Source organism: Leopardus geoffroyi, chromosome C3 (assembly GCF_018350155.1).
Source record: "Leopardus geoffroyi isolate Oge1 chromosome C3, O.geoffroyi_Oge1_pat1.0, whole genome shotgun sequence".
NCBI classification, from domain to species: domain Eukaryota; kingdom Metazoa; phylum Chordata; class Mammalia; order Carnivora; family Felidae; genus Leopardus; species Leopardus geoffroyi.
The window spans coordinates 29847109-29868732 of record NC_059338.1 but is presented as its reverse complement, the minus strand read 5'-3'; the positions used below and the strand labels follow the sequence as shown (position 1 = coordinate 29868732).

Here is a 21624-nt window from a genome sequence, read left to right as displayed (position 1 = left end):
GTCACAACCAAACGTTGGACTGATTACTCCAGTAGGGCAGTGGCTATCCTGCCTGTTTCAGAGGAAAAAGAACCTGAGAATAAGAGAGAGAAGCATGGGCAAGGGTGCAGGGAGGGCAGGAAAAAGTAGAGAACTGTTCAGTGGTGGAAGGAGTGGGAGAACTTGAGTGAGAAGCAGAAGGAGGGACAGGCAGTGAGGACTGAAGGTGGGGAAAGGAGTTGGAGTGGGGAGAAGATAGCATCCAGGCAGGTGCTGCCTCTAGCTCTCTTGGAAAATCCCTAAAGAAGAGGGAAAGAACTTGGTTTTTCTCACAGATCTTCTTCATATCTTACTGGTCATAGAGAAGAGAGAACAAGAGAAGGACGACTGGCCTTTCCTTTACAGGGAGCAGGTCCTGAGCTCATGAGCACTGCTGACACATGGGCAGCCAACAGAGAAGAGGCAGTGCATGACCTAGCGATGACATTGATATTTAAATACACCATCCCTGCAAAATGTGGGGGCCTAGTCAGTGTTTTGGAGTGTATTTCTTACCAGTATTTCTCTTTCTTGGGTATGGAGTAAAGGAAAGGATGGGGTTGCTCAGAAGAGAAAGAATATTTCCTTCTCCTTAAGTCAACTTTATGATTAAAAGGATTCAGATTTTAAATTTTTTGTCTATATGATAAAGCTACTTCAAAAAAACACTTAAAATTAGTTGGAGGAGACATGGTGAAACATCTTGTGTAATAATCTGAAAGGACATAGAATATTGCATTTATCTCCGCTTTTTCTTTTAGTGTCTTATTTTTATTGAGATGTAATTGATATATACCACTGTATTAGTTTTAGATATACAACATAATGATTTGATATATGCATATAAGCAAAACCTTGGATTGCGAGTAATTTGTTCTGTGAGTGTTCTGCAAGACAAGCAAACATTTCTAATAAATTTTAACTTGACAAATGAGCGATGTCTTGCAACATGAGTAGTACATGATGGCGAATGTCACATGATCACAACTGAGCCAGTGGTTATTCTCTCTCTCTTTCTCTCTGAGGGATTGTGGGTGATCCTCTCCCATGCTCGGATGCTTGGTCTCAGACTGCAGCGTTTGGCAGAAATCAGTGATTTTTCAGAGCATTGGAAGGTGCCCACAACTGGCAATAGTGTATTTTTTGTCACATCAGAGCACCTATGGACAGTTATTTGTTTCACCATGCAAGAGTAAGCTTCATTCTAGGTCATTCTGGCTACCTGCAGACAGAGACCCTTTCCTCTGCTGCCTTATTGCCAGTTACATTAAATACAGTATATGACAAGAGTTTATTAATACTGTACTGTAGTCAACATCTATGCAAGTGTATACAATGGCCCCCATGCAGAAAAAGATTTCCATTGAACCAATAGATATCAGTGATTCTGTTAGTGATAGTGAAAGTTGTCCTACACAATAACCTCCTTCTCTCCTGTCTCTCTTACACCAGCCACGAAGGTTTACAAAGGTAAGTGCAGGTTAATTTGTTTATTTTTCTTTATATTTTGTATTTTCTTTATTATTTTGTGTTACATTACAGTATTGTAATCATTTTATATGAATATTTTTGGGTTGTGGAATGAATCATCTGAATTCCCATTATTTCCTGTGGGAAAATTTGCCTTGATATACAAGTGCTTTGGATTACAAGCATGTTCCCAGAATGAATTATGCTTGCAAACCAAGGTTTTACTATATTGTGAAATGATTACCACATTTGTTATTTCTCCATTATTGAGACTTTTCTTTCTGTGATAAATGAAGAAAGATGGTACTGATACACTATAAGTACTAAAAAACTTTATCTGTTAAAGCCTGTTTTTGTAAACTTCTAGAAGTCATTTTTAGGAAAGGTGTATTATAGATTTCAGTTTATTTATATGTGTTCGAGCCAAGGTGCAGTTCCTCAAATCAAGTTCTTAATAGGGAAAAATGTTTACTACTTTACAGTTGTTCCACCCAAGCAAGGCTAATAGAAAGTATGCTTTTTATACAGAATCAGCTTCACAAAGACAGAATCAGCTTCCATGTTGATCATTTTTTCCTATTTCCAGTACCTGGGTCATAGAAGATAACTGAATCAGTGAAGGAATAAGAGATGTTAGTGAACATTTAAATGAAGAGTTAAGTATATTTTGAAAGAGAAGTCATTTAGAATTACCACTAAGAGAGCAGTGGAGATTTGGTTTTGGTTTTCCTACAGATTTGAATAGAGTGAACTGTAATTATTTCTAAAGTGAGTATTTATTGAGTTTCCAGCATTAGGTGTTCTGGGGGAGGCTCCTGAACTCAGGGAGTTTATAATAGAATTTGATTAAGTGATTAGATTGTTAGCTTTCTACTTTATCGTTTTAACATAATAAGTGTCTATCCAGTTTCAGATAATCATCGGTAAAAGAGTAAAGACTCTACCTTTGCTTTTTGTGTTCAGCTGTGTTGTTAGAATATAACAATTAATATGGGTGTATCAAATCACCACAATGTACACTTTAAGTTTCTTACACTTTTATATGTCACTTATTCTTCAATGAAGGTGAAATTAAAAAAAAAAAAATTAACAATTCTGTTTCATATGTAACACCTGTATTTTTACCAATTTGTTTTCATGAAGTGAAGCATGCATGAGATATAATTAGGTCTATTAATACTAAGGATGTATTTTAGGAACTAAATCCAGTTACAATATAGTTTAAATTTTTGCTCATATTCTTTCATTATGTAGTTGCATTGTATTGATCTAGAAATATTTTAATTATAAAAGCTGATACAGAGTTTTATTTTTTTGGCCAGAGCCATTTTTTGTAAGCATAGATAAAATTTAAAGAGTAGTAAGTGACCTGTGGCTTCTGCTCAGTTGCCTGCATAAGATGAGTGCAGCGATCAGATTCTTTGCCTCAGAAATCTGAACAAATCATGGGAGGAATTTATTTGTTAGCAAATTAGGAAATTAAGCAGAGTCCTGAGGTAGAGTTAGGGCTGGAGGAGCCATGGCAAACCATGTTGTTAGGGATAGGGAGAGTGCCTAGAAAGGCTTCATAACCATCTTTCCATATTGGTGAATATAGATTCATACACTCATTTTTGAAGGCTTCCCAATACTCTGTGGCATGAAAATACCATAATTTAGTTGCCTAATCCTTTGTTGATGATGTTTTGGACTTCTTCACACCAAAAGGTTTTTAAGCAAAACAATGACATGATCAGAGTTCAGTTTTTAAAAGATAGAAATAATGAGGCTATGTTACTAGCTAAGCAGGCTGACTATATATTGTAGTGACCTTTATTGAAATAGGGAAAAGATGAGAGGAAGGAATTGAAATGGGGGAGATAGCTATGGTAGAGTGCATAATTGATCATGGATTTAGTTTTGGATAGATTTAAGTTTAAAATGCCTTCAGGACTTCCACTAAGAAGACATGCCCTATGAGGTGTGGGCTGAAGACAGAGATTTGGGAACCACCTGAGTAGTAATGGTTAGTTGAAGCCATGGGGTTAAAATTCCCAGGGAGGGGATATTTCAGAATGAAAAGAAGGCCATGTATAGAAGCACAAATATTTAAGTAATGCATAGAATAGAAGATACTGTGGAGAAGAGTCAAAAGTGTAGGATAAAAATTGAACAACCCTGAGTTGTATCAGAGTCTTCTTGATCTATATGATACCTACTTCTGATTTTTTCCCCCAGTTTGCTAATCATTTTTTGGTCTTTTTATCTCAGATAGGGAAAATATTTTAGCAGCCTGTTTAATAAATACAGAACATCAGGATATATGTATAGTAATCTTACAGATTTTTCTAAAGTAGTTTTGAAATAAAAACTAAAAGTACTGTTTTTAATTAAAAATTTTTGCGGCACATAGGTTCAGAAATTTGGGGGATATTTTGACATTTTATCACCTGCAATACTGTCTTGGTACCACTTGTGTATAATAAGCTTTTCCTTCTCATCTTTAACAAAGTTTATGTCATACCACTAGCTTCCCTATAGTTATAAGGAGAAGGCCTGAAAATGCAAGGAAAACTAATTTTTAATCTTTTATTAAATAACATTATTAAATAATAGCATCACTGGTTGAATTTTAATGATCTAAATTAGAATTTAAGTTTAATAACGTCAATATTTAATGATTCATTACAAATTAATGTTTTAATGGATTTATATATATCTTGGTCTACCCAAATTATGAAGGTGGCATTTTATATGGGCAGTACTTGTCCACTTTTTGAAGCCGTGCTAGTCATGTGTTGCCATCCAAGAGGGTAAAACAAAACTTGAGACTTTTGATCTCTTTGCATTTTTCTTCACCTTAGAGTTCACAGAGTAAAGATTTGACAGTTCTGTTGTAGGTAGGAGCATTTCTTGAGAATTATGTCATCAGGTTATTTGGGGGGGAGGGGCAAGGAAAATAGCTTTGTAGCTGACTAGCATCCATTTTAAGCACACTGGTTCATGTATTTGAATTTCTTTCAAGTGAGCATCCCTGCAACTTAGCTAGTGAGGTACCTCCCAGATCTGTAGCTCTTTGCTTTTTCTGACAGCTGTTGCTCTGTGGGCTCTGGTCAGTGTCTGTGTGTAGAGGCCATGAGACTGGCTTAGGTAAAATGTAATCATTTAGTCCCACCACTACGCCATGTTAGTCTGGGCACTGCTTGCCAACGGGCATTCATCTAGAAGGAAGTGGGTGACCTCTAGAAACTTGGTAGGTTGGAGGAAAGGTATTTGTGCTTTTACTATGCTGTTTGAGTTTCTGCCAGAGCTATGTTCAAATGTGGTGAAACTTCCCCTGTTGTTTCTCTGTCTTAAATTGTCTTTGCATTTTCTTAAACCTAGGATTGGTAGTTACCAAGGAAGACATCGTGACCTTCCTTTTTGTCTTTCTCATAGGTAGTGTTGGGAAATGAAGCCTGACTGGGTGGTAGGGCCAAATTAGAGACAGCTAGGATTGTGTTGTGTTTCTTTTTTTTTCTGGTAAAGTGAGTACTGTCGGGAGGATTTTTCATACACTCCCAGCTGAAAGAAATCTGCTGACAGACTTCCTTTCAGGCAGTTTTTTCAGGGTTAAGTGGAGCTTTTATTGATGCTTATTTTCATATGATAAAGCATATTTCAGTGTATTTTATGTAGCTTGTTTTAGATTTGAGATTTGAAGCAGTTTTTGACTCAGCATCACATATGCCTGGGAAACTTTCAAATCTGGAAAGCTGTAAAGCACAAACATACTTTGAAGTACACCACATGTGCCTGGTTAAAATATACTAGGAATGTCATCTTGGTTAGCAAATGAAAGAACATAGCTGTCATTTTACATTGTTGGCATAAGGTGGCAGTAATTATGTTGAGTGGTGGTGGACAGGCCTGAGCTGCCATATATAAACTATCATAAAAATAAATCTTGCCCAGGTCACTATGGTTAGGACATTTGGAAAATACATATATTCTGTACTTAAATCTGCATCTGTTGGATATAATAATCTATTCTAGTGTTTTTTTCATAAAGACAGGGTTTTATTATCTTGGTGCTGGTTGTTTCTTTCCTGCTTACATGTCTTTGATGGCTCATTGGCAACTCCTTTATTAATGGACTAAGCACGTGAAGGTGATGTTACAGAAATCTCCTAATTTAATTCCTTAAACTATTAATGGATAATACTGTTTGTTTGGGAAAACATAAAAATAAATGATTACAATGAAGTTAGAAGATTATCTTTAAATAATAGACTATTCTGTAGGTTAATTCCGTAGTCATATACTGACTAATACCTTAAGTAATAAAAACACTGTAAATCTTTATATCACTTAGAACTTTTTTGACTACTTTGGTACACATCTCAAGTGATGTTGTGAGGGGATAAATCAGGTATTATCCACATTTAACAGAGGAAGGTGAAACTCCATGAGGTCTAAATGACTTCCTAAGGTCAGATCTTTCCTTTTAAAAACAAACCTTGTTGAAGCATAGTTTAAATAAAATAAAATATACCTGTTTGCAGTAAATAGTTTTGAGTTTTGACAAATGTATGCATTCCTGTAACTACTATTCCAGTTAAGATATAAAATGTTTTTATCATCCTCCAAATTCCTTTGTGTCTCTTTGCCTTCGGACCATCACCCTACTCCAGGATCCCATTAATCTCCTTTCAGTCACTGTAGGTTATTTTTGCCTGTTCTAGAATATCATACAGATGAAAGCATAATGTATGAATTCTTTTAAAATTGGATTCTTTTGCTCATATTTTTGAAATGCATCCATATTATGTGTAGATTGTTCCTTTTATTGCTTAGTATTATTCCATTGTGTGAATATCACAATTTGTTTATTCACCTGTTGTTGTTGGACATTGATGTTTCCAGGTTTTTCACCTATTATAAGTAGGTGAGCGAACATTTGTGTTTCTCTTAGGTAAATACCTGGGAGTTGAATTGGTGGGCCATATTTATGTAAGTGTATATTTAACTTTTAAGTAGCTGCTGAGCAGTTTTCCGAAGTGGTTATGCTTTTTATATTGCCACTAGCAGTGTATGAAAGTTCCATTTGCTCCAGATCCTTGCCAACAGTTTTGGTATCATCATTTTACTTTTAGCCAGTCTGGTGTGAATTAGTGTCTTCTTGTGAATTAATTTGCATTTCCCTGTTAACTAATGTAATTTAGTGTTTTTTTAATGTGCTTATTGGGTCATTCATAAATCTCCTTTGTGAAGTGTCTGTTTAAATCTTTTTCTGATTTTCTTATTGGGCTTTTTATTTTCTTATTACTCTGAGAGTTCTTTATATATTCTGACTACAAGTCTTCTGTCAAATACTGTACATCTATTGCAAATATTTTCTCCTAATCTGTGATTTACCTTTTCATTTTCTTTAAAAAATTTTTTTTTAAATGTTTATTTATTTTTGAGAGAGAGAAAGAGAGACATGAGTGTGAACAGGGTAGGGGCAGAGAGAGGGAGACACAAAATCTGAAGCAGGCTCCAGGCTCTGAGCTAAAACTCACAGACTGTGAGATCAAGACCTGAGCCGAAGTTGGATGCTCAACCAACTGAGCCACCCAGGCGCCCCTACCTTTTCATTTTCTTAATGGTGTCTTCTTTCAGGGAATTTTAAATTTTGATGGAGGCCAATTAATTTTTTCTTTTTTCTTTTTGTTGAGAGCGTATGTTCACATGCACATATGGGGTGGGAAGAGGCAGAGAGGAAGGGGGGAGAGAGAGAGTTCCCACAAGGTGCAGAGAGCAGTGGCGGTGTGGGGGAGAAGCAGGGCTCACCCAAAGCGGGGTTTGTGCTCACCCAATACAGGGGCTCAACTCACAAATCATGAGATCATGACCTGAGCTGAAGTCAGATGCTTTAACTGACTGAGCCATCCAGGAACCCCTCTGTTTTGTCCTTTGTATGAGATTTGTACAGCTTTTATAAACCTTAGAATTTTTTTCTTTTTTGGCAAGAGTTTTAAAAAACTAGAGAAGCAAAATCTTTCATATTTGTGTGTATATAAACTTTTTTGGTGCCTTCATTTCTTTGATTAGATTTTAGTTTCCATCTGGTATTATTTTCCTTCAGCTTGAAGAACTTCCTTTAACATTTTTTGTAGTGCACATCTGCTGATGTCATCTTTTCTCAGTGTTTCCTTATCTAAAGATGTCTTTATTCTTCCTCCATTTTTGAAGGATATTTTTGCTAGTTATAGAATTTTAGATTGGCAACTTTTTCTTTTAGAACAATAAAGATGGCATTCTACTTCCTGGCTTGCCTTGTTTCTGAGAGAAGTCAGATGTTATTCTTATCACCATTCTTCTGTATGTATGTGCCATTTTCTTTAGCTACTTTTAGATTTCTTTATTATTATACAGTTTGGTTATGATATGCCTTAATGAGCTTTTCTGTTTGGGATTTGTTTTTTTTTTAACTACTTGAATCTGTGAGTTTGTAGTTTTCACCAAAATTGGAAGAATTTCAACCATTATTTCTTTGAATATATCTGTCTCCCCCCCCCCCCCTTTTTTGTACTACATTTACATAGCTGTTGTCCCCTGGGTCACTAAGGCTCTGTTCTTTTTTGTTATTTCATGCTTTTTTTTTTTTTTTCTTTTGGTGCTTTATTTGGGATAATTTCTCTTGATGTGTCTTCAAGTTTACTTCAGTGCTTCCTCTGCTGTTAAGCTCATCCAGGAATCTTTCATTTTTTGTACATTTTTTACACCTTCTTAAAGGTTTGTTTATTCTATTATGAGAGAGAGAACAAGCGAGCAGGGGAGGGACAGGGAAGGAGGGGAGAATCCCAAGCAGGCTCTGCACTGTCAGTGCAGAGTCCAACATGGGGCTCAATCCCACAACTGTGAGACCATGACCTGAGACAAAATCAAGAGTTGGACACTTAACTGACTGAGCCACCCAGGTGCCCCTCCTCTAAAGTTCTTAACGTTCCAGTCTACATGGTAAATGAATGTTAGACTGAAAAATGACTTGGTTCTAGAGGATTTAGGTAGAGTGGTGTTTACTCTTTTTATAATAGTAATTATTTTTCAAGCATAGCATTATATCTTAAGGTGTCTGATTTAAAAATAATTAATAATAGTCTCCAGCAAGGGGTGCCTGGGTGGTTCAGTCAGTTAAGCATCTGACTCTTGATTTGGTTCAGGTCATGATTTCGCAGTTGTGAGATCAAGCCCCATATTGGGCTCTGTGCTGGGCATGGAGTGTCCTTGGCATATTCTCTCTCTCTCTCTCTCTCTCTCTCTCTCCCTCCCTCCCTCCCTCCCTCCCTCTCCCCCTCTCCCTGTCTCTCACTCTCTCTCTCTCTGCCCCTCCCCCACTTGTGCTCACTTTCTCTCAAAATAAAGAAGTAAACTATATATATATATATATATATATATATATATATATATATATGTATGTATGTATAAAATAATTGCCTTTGTCAAAATGGGTACCATGGACAAGCACATTGTATTCAATGTCATGGAAGAACTAGTTTCTAAGTCTTCTAGTCATTACTATAATATGTGTTTCATGCATATTCATTCAGCAAATGTGATCACTAATGTGTGTTAAATGTGGAGCTTCATCATGGGAACACATTCCTTGCTTTTAGGACACTTAGAATCTGGAAGGGGAAGCAGACAAGAAACTAGGCAGTTACTTTATGGAAACTGCTACTGTTAAGTGCTGTGGAACCTATCAGAGGGCACCTAATCCTAATCTAGTTAGAGGTAGGGATTAGTGGTGAGAGGGAACTTTCTGGATACTGTGATATTTTGTCTAAAAACTAAAGAAATGCATAGAAATTAGCTTAAAATTTTCTCATGGGTAAAAGGAATAGTTGACTGATGATTCCATTTAAAAGCACAGAAAAGATGTGTATTTTATTCATTGCCACATAAGTACTTGTGAAATTTTTAAAAACATTTTTAGACTTTTATGGTTTGGCAGTTCTGTGTGTGTGTGTGTACATGCATGCATGTGTATTTGTGCTTATATGAGTATCTCTGAGTAGGCTGCCTCATATTACTACTTCTTTGATAATTTGAAATATTACCGCAAGTTGAAAACAAGAAAGTCTTATATTTCTGGTCTTATTCCTGTGTTCTCCTTCAAAGGTATATTCTGGGGCAGCTGCCTCCTGTGATTATTTCCTTTCCTGAAAGACCCTCACAGGCGTTTACTTTGTGTATGAACTAGTTAGGTTAAAAATTAAATTAATACTGACCAAAAATAAACTATTTTAAGTAGGATCCACACCTGATATGGGGCTCGAACTCATGACCCTGTGATCAAGAGTTGCACGCTCCATGGATTGAGCCAGCCAGGTGCCCCACTATTTTTTAAATTTTAACTGTGCCTATAACTTGGGGCTCTTCTTTTTGAGAGTGAAAACTTTAATTCAGTTAAAACTTTAAACAAGAAAGGTAAATTGGGAAAATTGAGCTACCCATTATATTAAATAATTTAGTACTTCAGTTTACTATATTTAGCAGTCTTCTAAAGGTATAAGTGAGATAGTTTGTGTTGCATGTTAATGTGTAGTTCAAGCTGATGTATTCACATTTATAAAAGTATTGATTATTGTAATCTCAAATCAGTGTTTTAAGAGGCTTATTGGAATACTACTCAGCAGTAAAAAAGGAATGAAACTATGGATATATACAATAGCTTACATGAATCTCCATAGAATTATGCTGTTTTAAAAAGACACCCCAGAAATTTCATAGTGGATAATTCCATTTATGTAACATTCTTTAAATGACAAAACTGTAGAAGTGAAGAACAGATTAATGGTTGTTAGGGTTTAAGGAGAGGGAAGGGCAGGAGGAAAGTACATGTGGCTAGCAAAGGGCAGCAGGGAGAGATCCTGGTGATGGAAGGTTCTGTAGTTTCATTGTATCATTGTCAGTATCTTGATTGTGATACTGTACTATGGACTTGGAAGTTGTTACCATTGAGGAAGCTGGGTAAAGGGTCCATGGAATCTCTGTGTTGTTTCTTACAATTGCATGTTTTCTCAAAATAAAAAGTTAATCACAAAAATGTTTTTGAAGAATAGATGTTTAAGATTAAAAAAGAAATGCCACAGTTTGGAGCAGAAATAATTTCGGTGACTTTCGGCAAATGCTTCACTGCCAGCGAGGCTGAATTGTAGTGATTGACTATTTTGTTTCTAGAGTAGGACAGACTAGGGTTTGCACAATTAGCTGTTTGACTTTGGACTAGTTCTAAAACTGGAAGCTATGGTTTTTTTATTGGTATTGAAGAATGAAAATATTGTCTACCTTCTGTGACTGTGAAGATTAAATAGAATAGTGCTTGTGAAGCATCTAATGTACTTGACCTATAATAAGAGATCAGTAAACTTTAGTAATTATGATGGGTTTTTATTGCCCGACTTCTATTCCTAGGGTTTTTAAAAAGTTGAATTTATTTCTGTACAAATTAATTCAAAATAACATAGTTAGCTTTGAATTGTTCTTAAGGTTATTTATTTTGAGAGAGAGAAAAAACTAGAGAGAGCATGTGCGTGAGTGGGGGAGGAGCAGAAAGCAAGAGAGAGAATTGCAAGCAGGCTCCACAGAGCCTGAACCATGAGATCATGACCTGGGCCGAGATTAAGAGTCAGACACTTAACAGACTGAACCACCTAGGCACCCCTCTATGTATTGATATAAGAAATGGTTACTTAAACAAAAGTCCGGGGTGAGATGGCTTTATAAGTGAATTCTCTTGAACATTTAAGGAAGAGTTAATACCTATTCTTCTCAAACTGTTCCAAAAAAAAAAAAAAAAAAAGAAGTGAAAGAATTGCTTCCACATTCATTCAATGAAGCCAGCATTACTCATACCAAAACCAAAGACACTACCAAAAAAAAAAAAAAAAATACAGACCCATACCCTTGATGAACATAGATGTTAAAATCCTCAACTAAATATCAGCAAACTGAATTAAAAAATACATTAAAAGGATCATTCACCATGATCAAGTGGGATTTATTCCCAGGAAGCAAGGATGGCTCAATATTTGGAAATCAATCAATGTGATATATTACATTAACAAAATGGATAAAAATCATATAATTATCTCAATACATGCAAAAAAAGCATTTGACAAAATTAAATATCCATTCATGATAAAAACTCTGAACAGAGTGAGCATAGAAGGAACATATCTCAGCATAGTGAAGGCCATATATGACAAACCCATAGCTAACATTATACTAATTTAATGTTTTATGTCAATTATACTTTAAAAAAATATTGTGTTTTATATTTGAAAGTTGCTGAGAGTAATTCTGTCTTCTCAAAAAAATGATTACTTGTATATGATGAAACAAAATAATAGCTAAAAGGAATACAATTTATTTTCACTTCAGATCTAAAATTGCGCAAGAATAAAATTGGTTTTGGAAGGATTCCTGGAAAGAAACCTGATTCATTTGGATGTTACTGATGCCAGGACAGTGTTGTGACCTAAAAACATTTGTGTCTTGCTTTCCATATTTATAGTATCAGTAAAGTGGCTTGAATTTTTTTTTTTTTAAGTTTTATGTTGAGATATATAGAGAGAGGCGAGTGGGAGAGAGGATCCCAAGCAGGCTCTGCATTGCCAGCGTGGAGCCCGATGTGGAGCTTGAACTCACAAACCGTGATTTCAAGACCCGAGCCGAAGTCAGATGCTTAATTCAGGTGCTGCAGTAAAGTGGCTTCTATTTTGAAACCCCAATTGAAGGCATTTCATTCTTAAAGCTGTTTTTCTTGATTTTTTAATCTTTTTTTTCTTTTTTTTTTGGCTTATTGAAACTTTCTCAGGTACTATATCTGATGGTAGCAACAAGACTGACAAGTATTGCTTAATTGGAACTACATTAAGGTTTTGTATTTTCCTGTACCCATCTAATGACTTCTTTTTTGAACAAATAAACATTTGAAATACATTCCTTATGAGGTATAGTTTGGGAAGAAAGCCACCAATAACCTAGGAATTAAAGAAGTAAACAGAAACACTTATTCTGTGGATGTATTAGCAGCTCCAGTTTTAGCCAGATATCACTCAGACAGAGCTTGCTCTATAAACATAATGTTTTGGGATAAGAGTATCAGTACAAGATCTGTAAATTCATCTTTAGACCTTACCTGACTTAGGTATAGCATATATAAGGATGTATGTATAAAATGTACTTAACTGATTTCTGTGAAAAATGAATATGAGTTTTATGTTTAGCAAAACTTTGTTTTGCTAAAAAGTTAAAAAATATTTGACACTAACATTCTGCCATATTTGCTTTTATCTTCTCTCCTCTTTCCTTCCCTTCCTCTCTCTTTCTAGAGTCTCTGCTAGTGTGTGTGTGTGCACACACACACACACAGTCATTCCAGAATCTTATGAAAACAAGAACATTTTTCTGCATAATCACAGGGCCGTAATTACACCAAGAAATTAAATGTTACAATAATATTATCTAACACATAGTCCATATTTTTATTTCTGCAATTATCATGCCTAAAATGTTCTTTATAGCTTTTTCTTTTCCTTTTTCAAGCCAGGGACCAATCAAAGATCATCTGTTACTTTTTGCTGTCATGTTTTTGTTCTCTTTAAGTCTAGAACAGTTGTCTCCCCCCACCTTGTTTTATTATTTCATGGCATTCATATTCCATAGAATGGAAGCAAGTTAGTTTGTAGACTATACCCTAATCCTGACTTGTCTGATTGTTTCCTCCTAATTAGATTCAGATTGAAATTTTTTGGCATGAATGCTACATAGGTCATGTTGTATACTTTCAGTTGAATCTCATCAGGAGGCATATCATGTCAATTGGTCCCATTATTGGTGACACTAAGTTTGACCATATTTTCTTTTGTAATTGGGAAGCATTATGTGGAGTTGATTGCATATTGTTCCCAGTAATGCTCCACCTAGTGGTTTCATAGTCTGTTGATGATCTGTGCCAAATTAATTACAGCATTGGTGGTTGCAATATGGGGATTTTTAAAATACTGTCATTCCTTTTACATTTCTTACTTGGCATTATTCTGTAAAGAAGAGCTTTGTCTTTCTTTCTCCCTAAATGATTATCATCATGAACTCATGGATGCTTTTTGTTTTTAATTCCTTGTATTATAATTCATTATTGTCATTTATCTTTTATTTTAAGTATTTATTTTTGAGAGAGAGAGAGACAGAGAGAGAGCATGTGCCAGGTAGGGGCAGGGGGTGGGGGGAGACAGAGGATCCAAAGCGGGCTCTGCGCTGACAGCACAAAGCCCAATGCGGGGCTCCAACCCACGAACTGTGAGATCATGACCTGGCCGAAGTCCGATGCTCAACTGACTGGGCCACCCAGGTGCCCTTGTCATGAATCTTTTTTATACCCATGTGGGCCCATATTTGGCCAGTGGGAGCCCCATGCAAGCTGGCTTGTATAATCTTTTGACATCTCCCCATCAGTCTTTGAATATTTTTTTCTCTTTGACACGCCTGTACATTCCAAGCTCACTTTGTATTTTTTTTTCTTTTTTTTTGCCTCTGACTTGGAATCAGCCATTTTCTAAAGAGCTTTAGTTTTATTTTAATGGGGAACTGTTATTTAGATACCAAGATCTGGGCACAAACGTATTTATTGCTACTTTAGTAGTTATTGCTTCTAGGCCCTTTATTCAAGTTAAGGCTAGGAAAAATAGATGTATATAATCATGAGTTCTTTATTGGTTATAATTCAAAACTGAAACCATAGGGTTCTTCCATATTTGAATCTTAAAATAACTACCTGCCCCCAGGACTCCTTCCCAGAGAGGTGCATCCCCAGCCTGATGCAGCTCTTGCCTGGGGACAGTTGCATTGCCACCTGTGCCCACCTTAATACAGCTTTACCAGCTGAGATCTACCTCCATCAGCACTATCTCACCGTCCACCAGCCATGCTCTAGTTAGAGTGCCGGAAGCATTTCTACAGTTGTTTTTGTGCGTTTTTCAATGTATACTGCAGCTGCTTCCAGCCAGGATGAGCTGTCTGCTTGGACAATCCAGGTTACCTCCTGTTTACAAAATGGCATGGCTTTTGAGTAGTCCACCCCAACCCTATTCTTAACATAAAACCATGTTCTTTTTAGAGCATGAAATGCCTTGTACTGTTGTTATCCTATTTTCCAGATGAGGATAATTGAAGCACAGAGAAATTGAGGACTTTGCCCCAAACCATATGGTAGGTGGCAGAGTCCAGGTTGAACCCAGGCACTCTACTTAAATAGCTCTTGCTCTTCTTAATTTATGCTATTAGACCATAGGGTTCAAATAAGATGTAGCAGAAGATGAGACCTGACGAGTGGTTATTTTAAGATCATGAAGAACTTCATTAATCAAATAATTTTGGACGTTTCTGGTAGGCTCTAGGAAGTCATGGAAGGCTTTTGCTTATAGAATGTTGTGATTAGAGATGCGCTGTAGAAGGTTAATTTCTTGTGGCTGTGGAGACTGTTGGAGGCAAGATTCCAGTTAGGATGTTGTTCTGGGGCCTCTTTGGGGATCTAAAGAATCACCATCTCTAAGGTTTGGGCTAGGGAATTTGTAATTTTTTGATGATAAGCCAGATTTGGAACCACTGCTGTAAACTATTTCCTTTGTTTACCATATTTGTTTGACTACTGGTATGCTGTTCCTTTATATGTCCACCCAGCAGAACCTCATTTAAAGTACACTTGCTGTTAGACGTTAAACATATTCCAGATGAAGTTGATGGAACTCCTCAGGACACATAATATCTTTCATTGGTCAGGGGCTTTTAATAGATGTTTGAGCCGTACTGTTTTTTTGTATATATTCTTTTTCAGTAAAGATTAGTATCAGTTTGCTTCAAGTGATCTTGAAAATAGTTCACCATTGGGTACTGTGATTGTCAAATTCACCAAATGTAAATGACAGAATATAAACCAGATGCTCATACTACCCTTATAGAAACAGATTAAAGAGAACTCTCAGCTGTTTTGCTGTGTGCTCTATTTGTTAAATTTGGGCAGAACTAATGTTGAATCTCATGAGAGGGGTATTTTGAATCCCATGGACGTCGTCTCCTTTGGCATAGCTGCCGTTTTCACCATTCCATCTGGTGATAGCAGAGCAACAGTGGCACTTTTGGTCCTGACCATGTTTAATACAGCTCGGGTACAACATCAGTATGTCAGGAACAACAGTGCCCTAACTCTCCTGTAGGTAACAACTAAAATCTTTGTTGGTCAACGTATATTCCTGACTTTGTGTTTAAAACTAGTGCTTTTTGCTCTTTGGATCAACTCACTTTTGATAGGCTGGATTTTTGATATGTGAAGATTTCCTTATACCAGAGGACAGACCTTATGATTTAGAAGCATGAATTTTTGGGCGCCTCAGTCAGTTAAGCATCTGACTTCCGCTCAGGTCATGATCTCCAACGATTAGTGAGTTCAGGCTCCACTTTGGGCTCTGTGCTGACAGCTCAGAGCCTGGAGCCTGTTTCAGATTCTGTGTCTCTCTTTCTCTCTCTGCCCCTCCCCCACTCATACTCTGTCTCTCTCTCAAAACTAAACATTAAAACAATTAAAAGGCATAATTTTTTTTCTTGAAAATTTCAATTTTTATATCAACTATAGACATCTATCTCTAAGATTCTGGCTACTTCAAGGTTGAAGGGTGATTTATTTTTCTAAACAATGAGGCATTTTAGATATTATTAAAAATAACATTTGCTTATTTCCATAAGTTTGCATTCTGCATATCTTTAAGCAGGAAATATCTATATATTGATGATAAAAAGAAAAATAAATAAATATGGTAAATTCTATTTTCCTTTTGCAGTTTTTTATTTTCAATTTCTTATGGCTCCAAAAAATCTAGATAAAATATATATAGTTTATTTTTAAAGATCATTTATGATCTTTCTTAGACATTCCTTAAAATACTAAAATACTTCACTACCTAGAAAAAGAAATCACCTTTCACCTTGAAATATTTATAAAGATACTTTGCAAACATATGGAATGGATTACTTAAAGCCATAAATGGTGATTTATGGGGTATTTATACTGAAAGCGTGGGAGGAGAGCATCAGAAATTAATCTGATTTTTTATTTTGGCAATAGCTTGTGTTATATAATTGACGTACCATATAATTCACTCATTTGAAGTGTATAGTGCAGTGGGTTTTAGTATATTCAGATGTGTGCAGGCATTTCCACAATTTAAAAAATTTTGTATCACCCTGAAAAGAGACCCAAGCATCTACTTAACACCCTTTACTGTCACCCATCCTATCTCCCCACCCCCCCGCCCCAACCCTAAGTAAGCATCTACTTAACTACTTTCTATCTCTATATATTTGTCTATTCTGGACGTTTCATATAAATGGAATAATATGATGTGTATTTTTGTGTGTGTGTGATTGGCATCTTTTACTTAGCATATTATTTTCAGGGTTCATCTGTGTTCTATGTATCACTCTTTATTGCTGAATTGTATTCCATTGTATAGAATGTATATATTTTGTATATCCATTCATCAGTTGATGGACATTTGGGTTGTTTCTACCTTTTTGGCTATTGTGATATTTGTGAACAGTTTTTGTGTGGACACATAGTTTCATTTCTCTTGGATATATAGGCCTAAAAGAATAACAGGATCAAATGGTAACCTTTGTTTCACTTATTGAAGAACGCCAAACTGTTTGCACAGGGGCTACATCATTTACATTTTCACTAGCAGTGTATAGGAGTTCTGATTTCTCCACATTCTTGCCAACAATTGTTATTATCTGATTTTTAAATTATAGCCTTCCTAATGGATATGTAGTGGTATCTCAGTAGGGTTATAAGTGCTGTTTTACTTTTATCTCCATGTTAATTAAAGATAAATGAAGCTTACAGTAAACTTGTTTTATAAATAAATGATAAAGTATAATTTTCTGAATTGGAATTAACTCTGACAAACCCCAGTCTGATATGTATATGCTGTGCATATCACTTTAGCAGAATGATTCAAATACTTCATGTTCATGATTGATTTGTTAAGTCTTGGCTCCTTCTTATACCCTTCTAGGACTACTTGGACATGGGCACTTAATAGCTACTATACCACAGTAGGCCAAGACCTGGATTCTTCTTAGGAATTTTTTTTAAGGTCCATGTCTAAATCTGATATAAGAATAATAAAAGACATGCAATACTAGGACTTATATCTTACTAATTTTTGAGACTAATAAATTTCTCACCTATAACACTTAAATGCTTCTCCTTATTTAATAGCTATTTTTATATTAAAAAAACTGTTTTCTGTCTCTCAAAAAGTAAATAAATGTTAAAGGAAATATATTTTTAAAAAACCTTTATTTTTGAGAGAGAGAGCAGGGAAGGAGCAGAGAGAGAGGGAGGGAGAGAATCCCAAGCAGGCACTGTGCCTTCAGCACAGAGTCTGAGGCAGGGCTCAGTCTCCCCAAATATGAAATCACAACCTGAGCTGCTATCAAGAGTCGGGTGCTTAACCAACTGAACCACCCAGGTGCCCCTTTAATTTTTTTTTTAATTTTTTTTTTTTTTTTTTTTTTTTTTTGAGAGTGAGAGAGCATGTGATGAGTAGGGAAGAGGGGCAGAGGGAGAGAGAGAGAATCCCAAGCAGGCTCCACACAGGGCTCCGTCTCATGACCTGGGACCATGACTGGAAGTGGAAATCAAGGGGTGGATGTTCAACCAAGTGAACCACCCAGATGCCTCTGTGTAATAGCATTAACTTTAATTTCTAATACATAAATGTAACTTGTTTTGTGTAGAGTCCACTGATTGGAGGTAACAAAAATACAATTTTTGTAACACAGATACAGAACCTAATACAGGCCTTTGTATGATACTTTAAGCTCTATTCAATAAATTCAGTGGAATTCTGTAGCCTTTCCTTTTTCATTGGAACTGCTTTTTATTCCGTAAGCAGTCTTTATACTGCTGATCCTAGCATATTCTGCTCTGCCCCCCGGTGGCCTCAGTGCACAACTGTTGCTTCTGCCACGGCTGTTGGAACTGCAAGATTCTGTCTTGCCTCCTGCTGCAGTATGCAGCGCCATAGAGTGGGGCACTGGGAGGAATCTGCAGTGTGGATGTGAGATGGTTATGGGCTCTAGAGCCAGACCTCGGGGTTTGAATCCCTACATCACTACCTCCTTGCTGAGTAACCCTGAACAGGTTACACAATTTTCTCATCCAGAAAACAGGTATAATAATAGTCCCTCTCACAGGGTTGTTGTATTAAATGAGTTTAATACAAGTGCTGAAGACATTGCATGCTGAAAATATTACATGGCACATAGTATCTGTGTTAGCTGTAGTTGTTGTTATTCTGATCTTAACTCTTCAGGTAAGAAATTAAATAAGTGTGCTTTATCTAGAGATATAAATTACTCTATATTGATTGTGACCTAGAGCTTATTATTTTTTTCTTACTACTGATCTTTTCTAGATTCACTATATACTTTCTGTTTTATATAATTTTTAATTTATCTGTACCTCATATTGTAAAATTAAAGGGTAAAAAAAGTCATATTAAAATTTGAAAGTTTAGTTTAAAGAAGTGGGTGATTATCATATAGACATAACTATAAGGACAATATGAGAAAATGTTTTTATTTTGAAAATGTATTACTAATCATACTTAGTGTTTAGCATCCTAATTTTTGAAGTAAACTATAGATTTTATGTGTGTGTTTTGCATACTATAACAAGGTAATTTCTAAGTAAGTTTTTTCTTTGCACCTTTTCCTTTCCTCTTTTTATATATATTATATGTATATATACATACCTGTATGTATATACATATATGTATGTGTATGTATAGGGGTGTGTGTGTGTGTGTGTGTATCTTGAACATTATTATAGTACGGTGTTTTTTCTACTCAGTATTGTATTGTGCATATCCCTATTGTTAAATAGTTCAGGATACCATAAATAGCTCATTATGGTTGTAACATTGTTTCCTTCCTTTTTGTTATATATAATACTGTAATGGTCACTTTCATTCACATAGCTGTTTTTTCCTCTCAAATTATGTCTGTAGAATAAATTGCCAAGAGAAAAAATCTTGGTGGTAAAGAGTACATGAATAGTTTAGTGGCTCTTGAAATGTTTTCCCACCTTTTTGTTCAAATTATGCTTTTTAATGCTATCAAATACTGATTTCTGAGAACTTTCTTCCTTAAATCATTGTGCTAGGAACAAAGATGAGAAAGACAGTCTGCTCACTAGGGCCAGAAGAGTTGAATGGAGAGGACACATACAAATAAATGACTTGAGTGAAAGGAGGTGCTAGAAGTGATAACAGTGTGCCGCTTCAACTCTGAAGGAGTAACTGGGCTACCTGGGCAGTAGCAGTCTGGAAAAGACTTACTGGATAGAGTAGAACATGAAAATATCTGAATTTGAAACAATTATTTATGTTTATTTTTCTTTCGTGCATATGTTTATTTAGAATTTCCAAAACATATTTCTTGCCTAACTAAATAACTTAATTTCTGCCAACTGCATGATACAATAGAAAGAGCCCATTAGATTTGGACAAACTATTTAATTGTCTGAACTTCAGCTTCCTCACATATGAAATGTGTAAGTGATATTTCCTTTAGAGAGTTGTGAGGGTTGTAGAAAGTATATTATCTCCGGCTTTATTTCAGAAGAGATTTGACATGAAAGAACTAATATATTAATGACATACTTAGCACAGTATCTGGTACATAAGTTAGACTTAATAAGTAGGAGTCACCATTGGTTGTATGATTGTTGTTATTAAGATAAAGTATCTGCCTTTCTATAAGTAGTGCTAAATTTTTGATAGGCTAGTCTACTACCTCCTAGTCAAAACCACTTTCTTAAGCTCCAGTGTAAAGCTAGCTCCCCATTCCTTATGGTGACCCCCCAGACTAGCTTCTTCCCTTCCAACTTTCTTCAGTTCTTGCTAGTTGCCAGGTACCATGTTAGGTGTAGGAAGTATGAATATAACTAAGATAATGTCCTTGCTTTCAAGAGTCTTACTGTCTAACGAGGGAAACAGGGTTGTATACAGGTAACTGTACTATGATGAGAGAAGTCAGTGATTCTCAGCCCTGGCTTCTGGGGAACTTTTTAAAAATACCAGTGCTCATGCCCTACTTGAGATAAGTCAGAATTTAATGCAGGTATAAACACTATTTTGTAGGAACCTGTACTCATTCTATAGGAAAAATGAGTCATTTTGATTGGAAAGTGAATTGGAAAAAGCCTTTAGAATGAAGATAAAAATCAGGCCAATGTCAGGACTTAGTCTAGATTATAAGGAGGACAGCAACAGCAAGGGCATGGAAACTTGAAAATTGGTGACAGATTTGGGGAATGGCAGTCTTCTCTGGCTATTTTGAAAGGAGTGTGATTTGGGGGAAGGAAATGGTAAGTTAAAAGGCTGGAGTAATAGGTAGGGACCAGCTGTTAAAGTACTTTACCTCTGTTTAAGGAGTATAGACTTTAATATAAAGTAAATGAGGTAGACTTCGTGAGAGAATGTGATATAATGAAATCTCTGATTTGGAAAAATAACTAGTCCCTAGTTTATAATATCTTCAAAAGCAGATTCTAGATAGATTTAAAGCAATAGAAAAAAATAGAGGAAAATATTTCTGTATTTGTGGGGTGAGGAAACCTTTTGCAAACGTGAGATAAGTTCTGCGTCATAAAGGAGAATAGCAAGATTGACAGATTTTACCAAGTATCTATTTAGAACTTCTCTGTAGCTAACTATACTCCAAATAAAGTTGAAAATCCAAAGGCACACTAGGAAGATGTATTTGCTATCTGAATGACACAGAGCTAATATACCTAATATATAAAGAGCTCTTACAAATCAAGAAATAAAAACAGATGAACATCTCAAAGAGAAAAATAGGCAAAAGATATGAACAGGCAGTTTTCCAAGGGACAAAATACAAGTTGGTTGCTTAACATGTAAAAAGATGCTCATCATTATTCAGCGTAATGCAAAGTCAAATGAGGGTATGTGTGTTTCTTTTTTTTAACCTTTCAGACTGACACATATGATAAAAAGTGAATGGTACCAAATGTTGACAAAGAAAAAAATGTGGGGAAAC

At 35.8% G+C, this 21624-nt stretch overlaps 1 protein-coding gene across 9 annotated transcripts in view; it reads left to right on the top strand.

The window, feature by feature from the left end:
• The window catches only part of CAMSAP2 (calmodulin regulated spectrin associated protein family member 2), a 112371-nt gene that overhangs the window by 37942 nt on the left and 52805 nt on the right, over nucleotides 1-21624 (top strand). The window lies entirely within an intron of this gene.